The following is a 12,393-nucleotide window of genomic DNA, read 5'->3' on the forward strand; positions in this document are numbered from 1 at the left end:
ACCAAATTACCTGGTTTCCCTATTAAAATGCAGGTGTGTTTAAGATCTTTAAATTAGCCTTGTATGATAGGAGTGACACCACTTAAACAGGAGCAGATTTATTTTAAAATAAATGCTTAACTAAAAAGCTGGATGTCTAAGAATTTCTTCGCTGTTTAAAAAAAAAGTCTTTCAGCAGTAGTCTTATGAAATCAGATTTTTAAAAGCCAGAATATTAGCATTAAGAAAAGGAGTACTTGTGGCACCTTAGAGACTAACCAATTTATTTGAGCATAAGCTTTCGTGAGCTACAGCTCACTTCATCGGATGCATCTGAAATGTAGCTCACGAAAGCTTATGCTCAAATAAATTGGTTAGTCTCTAAGGTGCCACAAGTCCTCCTTTTCTTTTTGCGAATACAGACTAACACGGCTGTTACTCTGAAACCTGTAATATTAGCATTACCCTATATAATCTGTAGATGACAAATATGCATGGCTGCAGGCATGCATCAGCATCTAGTCTCATCTGCAGCAGTGAATGTGTTTTTTAATTATTACTAACTCACTGTCCACTGAGATCAGGGAACACCTATTTTACTTCTGGCTTTGCTTCTGGATTCCCCCTGAGAACCTGGAAAAGCCATTTAAATGCTCCATGTCTTAGTCTCCCCATCTGTTGAAATTCTGATTATCTTCACCAAGTATGTGGTGAGGATTGATTCATTACAGCTGAAACACTCCATTACTCTCTACCTAAATATTTTTAATGTAAACCCTTTTTTTGTCCTGTGCGTGTCTCAGTTCAGTTCCCCATTGCAGGCTTCCAACCTCACAATTCCTAATTCCAGAATGTCAGAACAGGAAACACAAAGAAGGCTGAATTAACACCACTGCACAGGCAGAAAAGCCCTTGTGCTATTTGGGGATGGTTTCCTCTGAAGCAAATGCGAGTCCTGGGATCCTGACAAAAGCAACATATTGAAAACTCAAATAATGTTCATGTCAGCAACTAAGTCCGGGCAGCCTGGTCTCGTGGTTGCAACAAGACTTCAGCCTACCAGTTAGCACTGAAAACTGATGGGGGCAGGCCCAGGAGTGAAGCTAAGGGTCATAGCCAAGTGTCAGAAGCCTAAGCCACAGTGTTAGCTGGAGTCATCGGCAGAAGGTAGAGCCAAGGGTCTGAGTCAGCAATCAGAAGAAGCTGGGGCTAGAGACCAGGACCAAGCACCAAGCTGCAGGCTAGGAATACAGTGAGTAGCTACTGGACTGCTCCTACAGTTGAGTATCAGCTTCCTGACTCCTTCAACCAGCATAGTCAATCTAACAGCTTCTATCAGGGCCAGCTGTGTGCAGTAGGTTGCTAGGAGCCTTGCTTTGCAGCAGATTAGGCCCCTGATATAAGGCCATACATGGGGGAAAAGAAGGAATGGAAGGATCTGTCCACACGGGGCCCCAAGAGCAATTGCTCTGTTTTTAGTGGCAGAAGTGTGGTTTTTAATTTTAAACTAGCTGTAAGAGGGCTCTTTTCCTTTGAGCTCCCCTGGGTTGTGCGTTCAAGGAAGACATGTGGCCACACGTAGTCACCTTAAGTCTTGGAGGAAAGCAAGTGCCTGTGAGACGCTCAGCGAAGCAGGAATTGGAGTTGTTGTGAGAAAGCAGAGATTTAGGAAAAGAAAAACTGAACTAGAGGTTGAGCGGTTCTGAGAGAAGCAGGACAAGACTGTTCCTGGTTACGGGGAGAAGAAAGTCTTGTTCAGCCAACAGAGGAGGCCCAAGTTAGCACTGTCCTAAAAGGAGCGAAAGCAAACATTGATGCTTGTAAGCTTTTGGGAGACGTTAGATCTACGTAGTACTGAGACAGATTATAGCTCTGAATGGATCTAGCCGAGGGGAATTTTTATGTTCCTTTATTATTTCATTACGGGTGTTTATTAAAGCATCCCAAGCATCTTGGCCTGTGGGTGAGTTTGGATCCAAGAACAGGAATTTCCAGCCTGGGGATGTTTGTACTGGACCATGGACCTGTATCCACCTGGACTAGGGGCAGGTTCAGATTCCCAGCTTCAGCCCTGGCTTCTAGCTAGCCCTAACATCCACTCAGTGCTGTTGTGGAAGGGTTTGGACATGCACCTGGCTGAGGAATACATCTCCCTGCAAAAACACGAGCTTGTACAGTGAAAATCTCACTGCTTTGTTGGACAGTTAGAAACCATTTCTGCTTAATAGGTTTATTTCCTCTGACATGCTTTTCTTGAGAGGCTTTACTATAAACTCCAAATTTACCAGCCCAAGCCTGCTGCATGGTAAATACCTCTCTGATTTGTTCTTTTATCAGGTATTGGTTTAAGCTGGTTGTGCTCTACGTAGATTTGAAACCCTGCACCCTTTTCACATATTACTGAGCTTTGAATTAGGCCTACTAAATGAATAAACCAGCTAATTACGCACAAATCCTATCAAGGGATTTTTCTTCCTGCCTGTCGAAGAGGCAAGCTTGTAAAATGACAAGTAAAAGGGGTTAGTGCAATCTTTATCATAAAGTCATGTTAAAAGACTCATGAGCCTTTATTTTCCATTAATTGCTTGGGAAGATGAGGGGTGGATAGTACTGGCTACAGATGGGCATGATGGTAGGCCGCTTTCAGACTTCTCTTGCAAAGCACTGTGCTCCTATATCTCCCTCCCCTCCCCTGGGAATTTTGGTGAACCCCCAGGTGCAGTGAACTGTGGGGCATGTGAGCAAAAAGGCTGTGATGGTGCCCATAAAGTGGTGATGATGTGTGAAAGTGGCTTCTTTCCAGTACCAAAGGGGTTAACAGGTGGGTGCAGCTACCCCCACCCTGTCTCTTGGCAAGAAGTGTAGAGGTGGGGCAGGAAGTATAAGAGCAGGGCCCTGATGTTCAGTTGGAGCTGGACCCGGGAAGGAGGCTGATATCCCTCCCAGGGTGCTGAGCCCTCAGCCAAGTTGCCAACTGCCAGCAGGGAAAAAAGGCAATCCACGATCCCAGGAGCAGGGAGGAAGCGCTGCCTGACCATGAGACTGAGTCAGGTTCAGTGACGATGGAGCAGCGCCAGCAGGAGCCGGTAGGGAGTAACCAGGGGAAACAAGACTTTGGTCTAGTTGCACTGCCAGGATACGAGGCAGCGACTGCCCGTTGACCCTGTGGCAGGATTGTCTGGGTGGTGACCCTATAGAGCAGCATGGGCCCAGCCCACCCGAATCCCAGCCCTGTACATGGGGTTGTTTGCGTGCTAACCTTGAGGCCAGAAATCTGGAAATATGGACTGCTTGCTTGCTCAGCCCTCACCTTCGGAGGCCTGAGACCTCGACTGCCTGTTGACGTGCTGAACTTGTACTTACAATCTTGAACTGTCAATTGTGCACTTGTGTGACCGCAAGCCAGGCCGCTGACCGCTTCACCCAGTGGGCGTACTGATCCCCTGACGCTGCCACAGGATGTGGAAAGCCGACATAGGGTAGAGGACCCACGGCCGGTTCTAGGCAGGGATGGCTGAATTTCTGGGTGCTCTGCTGTCAGCATGTACCCCAAATCCAACGACACCCCTCCCAGGTTCTCTCCTATGGACATTTTAGGCTGAGCAGTTGGATTCATGCTGAATTCTTTGTTGAACTGGTACCCAGACAGAGAGTCACAGGCAGGCGCTAGGCTCCCTCCCAGCAGCCTTTCTACCCACATACCCTGCTCTGAGGCCTGAAAGTGGAAGGCTAGTAAGTTGGGTGGGTCTATTCTCAACTTAGCAAAGTGTCTATGTCTCTTAGATGCCCCATCTTCTCCTCTTGGCTATGTTACCTCCCTCCTGGCTATATTTCTGAATGTATGCTAAAGGTCACAATTTCATCCTGGCCTTCTCTGGGCCTCTAGTTTTGTCTCTGAATTCTTTTAATAAATTTAAAAAAAAAACAAACCCTGGTTTCTGTCCGAGGAACAATCTCCTCCGCTGGTGTCAGTTGCAAAGTGTTAGCTATAGAGAGCTACACCAATTTGACTTACCCAAGCAGGTCTGGGCCAATGTGTTCAGTTGTGATCATATAAATGTGGGGAGAGAGCGAGACCTGGCTGGACTTCCCTTCAGTCCGCACGGATCACTGCTTGGATCCATTAGCCCATCCCTATCGGTAGGAAAACAGCCTTCTCTTGCTGTTAGCTAATGAAATCTGTTGGGCAGCTTGCGTGCTTGCCGTCTGCACGGGAAGGTTTGGGGTTCAAACCCAGTTGAAGATGCAGGGTGGGGGGTTGTTCCAGGTGCCTGTAACATCATTTATTTTTACCTTTTTTTTCTTTTTTTCATTTTAAACTAGGAAATTACCCACTAAGATCTGTGTTAAAAGAACATTAGGTAGGTGGCCAAGTAAAGCGCTCAAAGGTCAGGTTGCCAGTTGTCCCTGAACCCCTAATTCAGAGCCTGTTGATGTATGCATTATGCTACAATCTTCAATTACATGATCCCACACTGTGTTTTCCACAGGCCCTGGCCTCCTTCGGTGCACACGATGGATGCATAAGGGGTCAGAATTAAGAGTGCTGGGGCAATTGACAGTCTGGCATTTCCTAACTTTCAAGTGCTCCAGTTTGCAAGTTAAGTAACCTCTTTTTAACAGAGATTTTTGTATTTGAAACCGGTTTAAACCCTGGCAACCGAACCTGGAATAATCTGTTAGCAAAAACAACCATTGAGCCTCATCAGGATGCAAGCCGCTGGCAAATACCCCAACGAGTGAAGTTATTGTTTGCTTTTCTCAGAACAATGTCAATCTAAGGGGAGGTTTCATTGAACAGCAGCCTGCCCAGCACCCAACATCTGTCCCATTCATTCTACTTCTCTGCTTGCCACTTAGCTGTGATGATGATGGGGTGCCATAGATGTGCCATAACAGATACAAGTGGCGAGGTGGGGCTCATTTGGGTTTATGTATGCAGTAGGGATTGCAGAGCTTTACACCCAAATAACATGCTTCCTGCCGTGAGAAGGGTACAGCTCTATCTAGCATTGCTTCTCACACCCCACCCCCCCCGTGCAAGACTGGGGCTGGCTTTGCCGCTCACTCAAACCCTGCCTGCCCCCACCCGAGGCGGGGGCTGGCCAAGGGACTGTCCTGGCCAAAACCGGATGTATGGTCACCCTATTTATAGATAAGGATTTAAACTACGTGGAAGAAATGTGGCCAAAGATCCTCTGGTGGCTTTTTCATTTGGGGAGAGGGAAGGACAGGATTTGGGTGCCCAAGTTTTTTTAAAACAAACCTAAAATGGCAGAGAGGAGCCCTTCCCAGCCTCTGCACCCGATTCTTTCCCCACTCGGCGCATCTTGCTGAGCAGTCTCTGAAATCCTCTCCTGGGATTTAACTTTGAAAGCCCCACCCAGTTGTCTGGCTTGGTGAAGTAGGGCAGCAGTTCTCAAACTGTGGTTCGGGACCCTGAAGTGGGTTGGGACCCTGTTTTAATGGGGTCACCAGGGCTGGCATTAGACTTGCTGGGGCCCAGGGCTGAAGCTTGAGCCCTACTGCCTGGGGCCAAAGCCCAAGGCTTTCAGCCATGAACGAGGGGCTCAGGCTTTGGCTTTGGCTTTAGCCTCGGCTGGTGGGGCTCAGGTTACAGGCCCCCGTCCAGGGCTGAACCCTTGGGCTTTGGCTCCCCCAGCCCGGGGCGGCAGGGCTCAGGTGTAGTAATTTTTGTTGTCAGAAGGGGGTCGCGGTGCAGTGAAGTTTAAGAACCCCTGAAGCAGGGGATGTCTTGCTTGTAATGGGCACCTGTGAAACGTGAATGCCACTGCCCAGGTCCTGGCCGCCCCACGCTGCCCCATGGCGCTCTCATGCCAAAGGCACAAGGGGGGGGCGTGTGGAGCATAGAGCAAGTAGAGTGTGGGGAGTGGTTTTGCGGGAATGATGGGTGCGGGGAGGGTTTTTGGGGAGGAGTTGGTGGTGGCGCAGGTTTAGCACACGGTAGCAAGGAGGCTGTCCTGAGAGTAGGAGGCGGTGGTAAACGAGGCTGTGAAGTTGGGGGGGTTACGAGACAACAGGCAGGAGCCAAGCTCCCCAAAGCTGAGGCAGCACCATTAGGAGCAATGCAAGGAGGGAGGGTGGGAACGAGCTTTCACAACTCTGCACCCCTCATTTGCGGCCTGGTCCCTCTGCATCTGTTATTTCTATGACTGGAGGGCCGAGGTGCCCCGGTGCATTATGCTAGTCCCTGTAGGGGCACCAGGAGAGGCAATTCCTGCCTCAAAGAGCTTACAGCCTAAATAGACAAAGGAAGTGTTGCTATCCCAGTTTCACAGATGAGGCACAGGGTCAACTAAGTGAGGCCCAAGAGCCTGCCGGAAGTCTGTGGTAGGGCCAAGATTTGCACCTAGGTCTCCCGCGTGCTAGACCAGTGCCCTAAACACAGGGCCACCCTCTCGCTCGAAGAGCGGAGCTTGTTTTAGATGCTGTTTCTGCTCAGACTCTGTAAGCCAGGGCTGAAGCTCTGGCATGAACCTTCTCAGACAGAAGATCTCTATGTGCCACTTCAAGCATCCCACAGAAATCTGAGCCACAACAGTGTTTGCATTGAGTCGCCGTGCCCTTTAGTGGCCATGGGTAGGGATCTCCCGCAAGTCACACCCAGCTCTGCTCCCTCTCGCAGAGGTAGAAGCATTGTGACCGGAGCTGTCACTCTTTGAAGAAAATTTGTTAACTGCATCTTCTTGTCAACACTCCCTCGTTTCCATACACAGAGGGGCACAAACACACACGCCTCGCTCCACACATAAAGTGGGCTTTGGCATCAGACAAGGAAATCTCTGCTCAGGGCTAGTGCTAAGTATTAGCAGGCTAAGCAATTGCTTAGGGCCCCGAGCAGCTCAAGGGGCCCTCCATTCACTTTTTATTATAAGAACTTGCCTATTTTAGTGTTGGGGGGGGGGGATATTTCTGTTTAGGGCCCCCAGTTGGCTATCGCTGGCTCTGTCCCTACTTGGCAGAACTAGGGAGTTGGGATAGCAGGATTTATTTTTTTTATTGTTTTATTTATTCATTCATTCTCAGAGCAGGCTTTCCCCCTGCTGTTGCTTGCCCACAGCAAGGAGAGGAAAGCAAAGTTGGACACATACTGGGATCAAAGAAGTGCTGGGATAGGCTCACTGCAACCCGAACTCTCTGCTAGAGACCCGCTAGCCACTGCTCTCATTTCAGGTAACTGCAGCCAGCATACCTTGCTTTTATCTAGCACCTTTCGTTCCACAATTTCAAAGGGCTTTGTCAGCTGTTAATTACGTTTCCCAGCACATCTTGACTGTGGGTAATAGTATCCGCATTTTACAGATGGGCAGACTGAGTAAGTGACTTACCCACAGACACAAGCTAGTGGTCGTTGTGGGAATCAAACCCAGGAGCCCTGGGTCCTAGCTCCCTGCTCTGATCACAAGATGCAGCCTCCCAGCACTTCACAATTACCGGGACCATTACATACCAGCTATGTGTTGGCTGCCAAAAAAGGCCTATTCTTGCAGCAAGATAACCATACCTGTCTTGTTTGTAAAATCCTAATAGAGATGAGGTTCTGTAATTTTCACCTTGATGTAGCTAGGCGAGGTCAACCCTGGGTCCCCTAACTGCACTGAGGTGAAATTTACCTGTGCCTTGTCTCCACTAGATTTTACAGATAGCTAACTTGTCTTGCTTAGGAGCAGCAAAGACACAGCCCCTGAATTTAAAAAGGCTGCGGAAGGAACTTAAAGTAGTGAGCCCTTTCTCCCCACAAAGGATGGTTTGCTTGCATGAAAAGAAGTGAATGACCCCTCAGCCACTTGGCTGGTGGGCCTGTTCAGAATGAAAGAAACTGAACAAAAGGTTCCAGGACATGTCTTGTCTTGTGCCTGTGTCCAGGAAATGGGGGACCAAAAGAGATCTATAAAGTGGGGCTCAGGATATCATCCCCATACCTGCTCTTACCCACTCCCCACAAAATTTCTGTCTGTTATGCCACCTCTTCTATGCTCCTTCTTTGCCACTCACACCTATACAATGGTCCTGCGTCACCTCATCTGGGCTCTGCTTCCTTTATAGTTCAAAAGCAGATTCTGTTTCCTGCTCCTTGTTAGCAGTATGCTCAATGAGCTTTCTGGGCACTCACTGTCTGGCTCTCTGTACTGTCACTGCTCACGGTCACGGCTTTTCCCATTATAGTCCCATCCTGTTAGCATGGGTGCCCAAACAAAGGAGCGTTGTCATTTACTAAAAGCTTTGTGCGTATCCCAGATGGGAGGGGGAGAGGAAGCACCGGGAGTTTCCTCCACTAGCCAAATAGCCTTCCCCCCACTTTGCAGAACTCCCAGCTTCCTCTAATCTACAGACACTAAATCAATCAGTTCTTCCTCTGGAGTGAAAGAGTAACTGACCTGCTATAGAAAAGGAGCCTTGTAGGGCAAATCTGCATCTGGGAGTGCCACCCATAATCCAAAATAGGGAAGTAATCAACATGCAAACCTGGGCTGGACAAATTCCTTTAGCTCCCTCCTATAGACTCTGGATCCTGAATTTGTTCCCTTGTCCTGTACTTGTGTTCTCGCTTAGAGCTGTGTGCAGCCAGTGTGAAACGCTACCAGATCAGAGTGGGTGCTTTTTACGCAGCTGTAGTTGATGACAAAGGTGCAGGGCAAGGATGAACTGGGCCTGAAGGGGTTGGAAAGTCCATTCTAACTTTTGGAGGTTCACCTTCTTATCAGGCTTGTGGGGTGGGTAGGGAGCAGACAAAATCGAATATAAATGAATTAAAGGCTGGAACAGAACGGGTTTGAGTGATAAATTGGGGAAAGGAGCAGAAGTGGAAGGAGAGGAAACAGTCACAATGTACAGATCATCTGCCTGTACCAACCTAGTGTTTGGGGAAGAAAGGATCTTCTATCTGTACTACAGAGCACCGGCTCCTGTGTCGAGGAATAGCTAGTAAATTTAATCATGAGGGGTGTGGCTTATGGGCTTAAATTACAAGGGGTGGGGAACGGGTTCATAAACACAAACTTTGCAAACCCAAAACTTGACAAGGCCCGAGAGTTGTACACTAGCAAAACTACAGCCTGCTGATACCAGGTGTCAGCAAGGTGTGCTGCTGAACCTGTGCTGAATGCCATGAAGCCTTGACCAGAGTTTCTAAAAGAGTGCTGAACACAGTCTTTGCCTCCACTTGCAATCAAGCTAGGTTCAGCTCTGGCAACAGGCAATTTCACTGCTGTACCAAGGCTTACAAGGTTAACTCAGGAGCGGGAACATAGTCGTTTGCAGGGAGAGAACAAAGGCCTGGCACAGAGACCGGGGGGGTGTATTGTTCCCTGTGAAAATGATTTTTTAGAAATGCACATTGTTGGGTGCATTTCAAAAACGGAATGTTTGCTCTGCCTTGATTTCTTTGTGAGGTAGGGAATAAAATCATCCCAGATAGGGATGGCTGAGCAGCATCTAGAAAAGGGGTTTAAACCGCATCACAGATAGGGAACTCCCCCTTCATCACTCCCTTAGGTGAGCTAGATCCCGTCTTTTCCTGGTAGCCCTAGAGCTACCCTGAACACAGAAGCCAACTGGCCATATTTAGGATTGAGTCTGTTTCTTAGCAAACATTTTATGATGCTCTTTAAACTGAAATGTCATCCAAAAACACAAACTCCGGTATCCAGTGTTGCTTGAAAACGAATGGGGCCATCAATGTGCTGTACCAGCCACATGCGTCAGACTAACGGGCAAAGCTAAGACTTCATACATCAGCATGCCAAATGGCAGTGTCTCATTTTAAGTACTTTCTCCCACCCCCCACGGCCCGCAATGCTCCCTAAATTAACTCTCCTCTGCAGAAGGTTCTGGAATAACCTATGCAGTTAAAATCAACAGGAGTTCAGAAGTGAATTAGAAAGAAGCAATTCAACTACATGAGCAGATGCCTAAGACCCTTTAAATTGAAATTCCACCCACTAAAATCCTCTCTGCTGGGCATGGAATGACAAGAAGTTCAACCAATGAAACATGCATTGTGTCACAGGGACACACTCTGATTCGTTACCTGATGATTCTGAGGGCAGGGCACTGTTGCCCTTTTGTGGGAAATGGGGGAACACGACTTGTGAGCTAGCCTCTACTGGGGACGTTTTCAGACTTATTCTAAAAGCTAGTCCACAAAATCAACTTTAAACCCAGTTGCAGCCACAGGGTAGCCCTGGTTTTAGGTGGCTTACGGCAACCTGCCCCTTTCTCCCTTAGCTTAGGTGATTTTTATAGTGACCAGACCCCTTTGTATTGACCTGGTTCTGTAAATGTCAAGCTGCCTTAAATCACCTAAACCCGATTCTGTGCTATCACTCTACCCAGGATTGAAATTGGTTTACTGAAGTGGATAGAAAATTTCCCAGTCTAGACAGACCCCGCCCCCCACCCCCCCAAAATACACAAACTCAGAGAGCTGGAAGCTCTGTCCCTAGACATTGCTCACCAATAAGAAGTGGGAGAGGGTGCAGATAAAGGGGGTGCTTTCTTGCCCTGAAACAGAGGAAGCTCTCCTATTCCTTCATTTCCTATAACAGCACTGTGACTGGAGCCAGAGGCCCCACTAGCCCTTACCTAGGTCGGTGCATAGGGTGATGCAGTGAGGTGAGGCTGGGGACTAGAGACCATCTCAGACTGCATCTAGCAAACTCAGTGCCTGCTTTACATCACTGGCACTAGCTAATGGGTAAGGTCCGACTGCAGGCTGGGCTCAGGAGCCTTCCTCACCATGTTCAGAAAAACCAAATGACATCTCAGAGCCCCCCCATATGTCACATACACCAATGCTTTTAAAAAAAAAACCACACGTACAAAAACCCCCAAGCATCTTGCACTAAATCCACATGCAACTGTATATAGATGATCCTAGAGGGTGCATGGGAATCTCCATGAAATAGTCACTTGCTAATTGGAGTGGAGTTGAGAGGAGCCTTTGAATCTATATGCAGTAATAATGACTGCACCGACTAGCACTTCCATGCTGGGTTTTTCCTGTTTAATTTTCTCATTACGTAACAGGGCTTTTTTGATTTTCCTTATTGCAACAGGTGCATCCTCCAACCTCCAGAACAAAAGCTGGGGTGGGAAAGCTAACTGACTGTCACCCTGTTCTTTCATTGCTGGACCCGCTGATCCATTCCACCAGATCACATTTGCCTTCTTTAAATACGTCCCAGCAGTGGTATTTACAGATCTACAACACTTGGCTTCTCATCCCATCAGCTGCAATAAACCTACTAAGAATACGGTAGATCTTAGTTTCTATGTATTATTTAATTTGTGTAATAAAAACTCTGCTAGCAAAAATGGGTGAATATGAATTAATAGCCGAGAGCCCTATTCTCCCATCAAGATCCAGGGAACATATGTTCGTAACTATCTATAGCTTTAAAATCTTCTCGGTTTCTAAACAGGAGAGGGACGCATCTTTGGGATGATGCTTGGTTTTTGCTGGTTTCTGTTTTGCTTAAATCAGCTTGGTGTTGCCCAGATTGTTCAAGATAGGGAGATTGTTAGGAAGCATGGTTCTAGTGGACTGAGCATAGGGCTAGGACACAGGAACTTGTAAGTTTTCTTCTTGCCTCTGCCACAGATTGACTGTGTGACCTTGGGAAGGACACTTCACATCTCTGTGCCTCATTTTCCCCATCTGTAATATGGAGGGAATGCTTCTGAAAAGTGAGGTTTGGAGGCTTCACTGTGCAGCAATCTGAAAAATTAAGTGCTGAGGGAAGAATTTCACAGGAACTGTGCTTGAAATGGAATATTTCCCCATTTCCATAACTATTTCCCCCTGTTTAAACCTCTACATTCAAATGTTTCATTAGAGCTAACGGAGCGGCAAGGGCCGGGGAAAGAGCAGCTATAATGGAAAGGTGAGAGTCAGAACCTCCTCCGGGAGGAACAGACGTGCAGTGGGAAGGGCAAAAATGCAAATCTTAAATCAATCCATCTCTCTGTCATGTATACTTTGGCCGTTTCTAATGGTTTAAAGCAAAGCCGGTCACTGAGGAGAAGGGAGACTTACAAATCCATCTACTACTGTCCGCACTAAAGGAAAAGTGGTGAATTTATAGTGGAAATGCAGTAAGTGCACAGACCAAGGGGTTCTACATTCGCAGTAGAGGATGGCTCACAAAATATCAAGGTAAACCTTCTTTGAACAAACAGCAATGCTGTGGGCTTTAGGGAAGACAGCAGTGTCAAACGGCTTTATGGGCTAATTCTCTCTCCGGTGCCCTGGATCCCTGTGTTCCTCAAAGGCGCAGCGATACCTATGTGACATTGCATTTCCGATTTCCCTCTTCCTCTGCTGTCCTAGTGTGTTGACGCTGAAGACCTTACCATCACTCATACTTAAACTTTCTACCTAGAGACAGGGAT

Source organism: Lepidochelys kempii, chromosome 18, assembly GCF_965140265.1.
Source record: "Lepidochelys kempii isolate rLepKem1 chromosome 18, rLepKem1.hap2, whole genome shotgun sequence".
NCBI classification, from domain to species: domain Eukaryota; kingdom Metazoa; phylum Chordata; order Testudines; family Cheloniidae; genus Lepidochelys; species Lepidochelys kempii.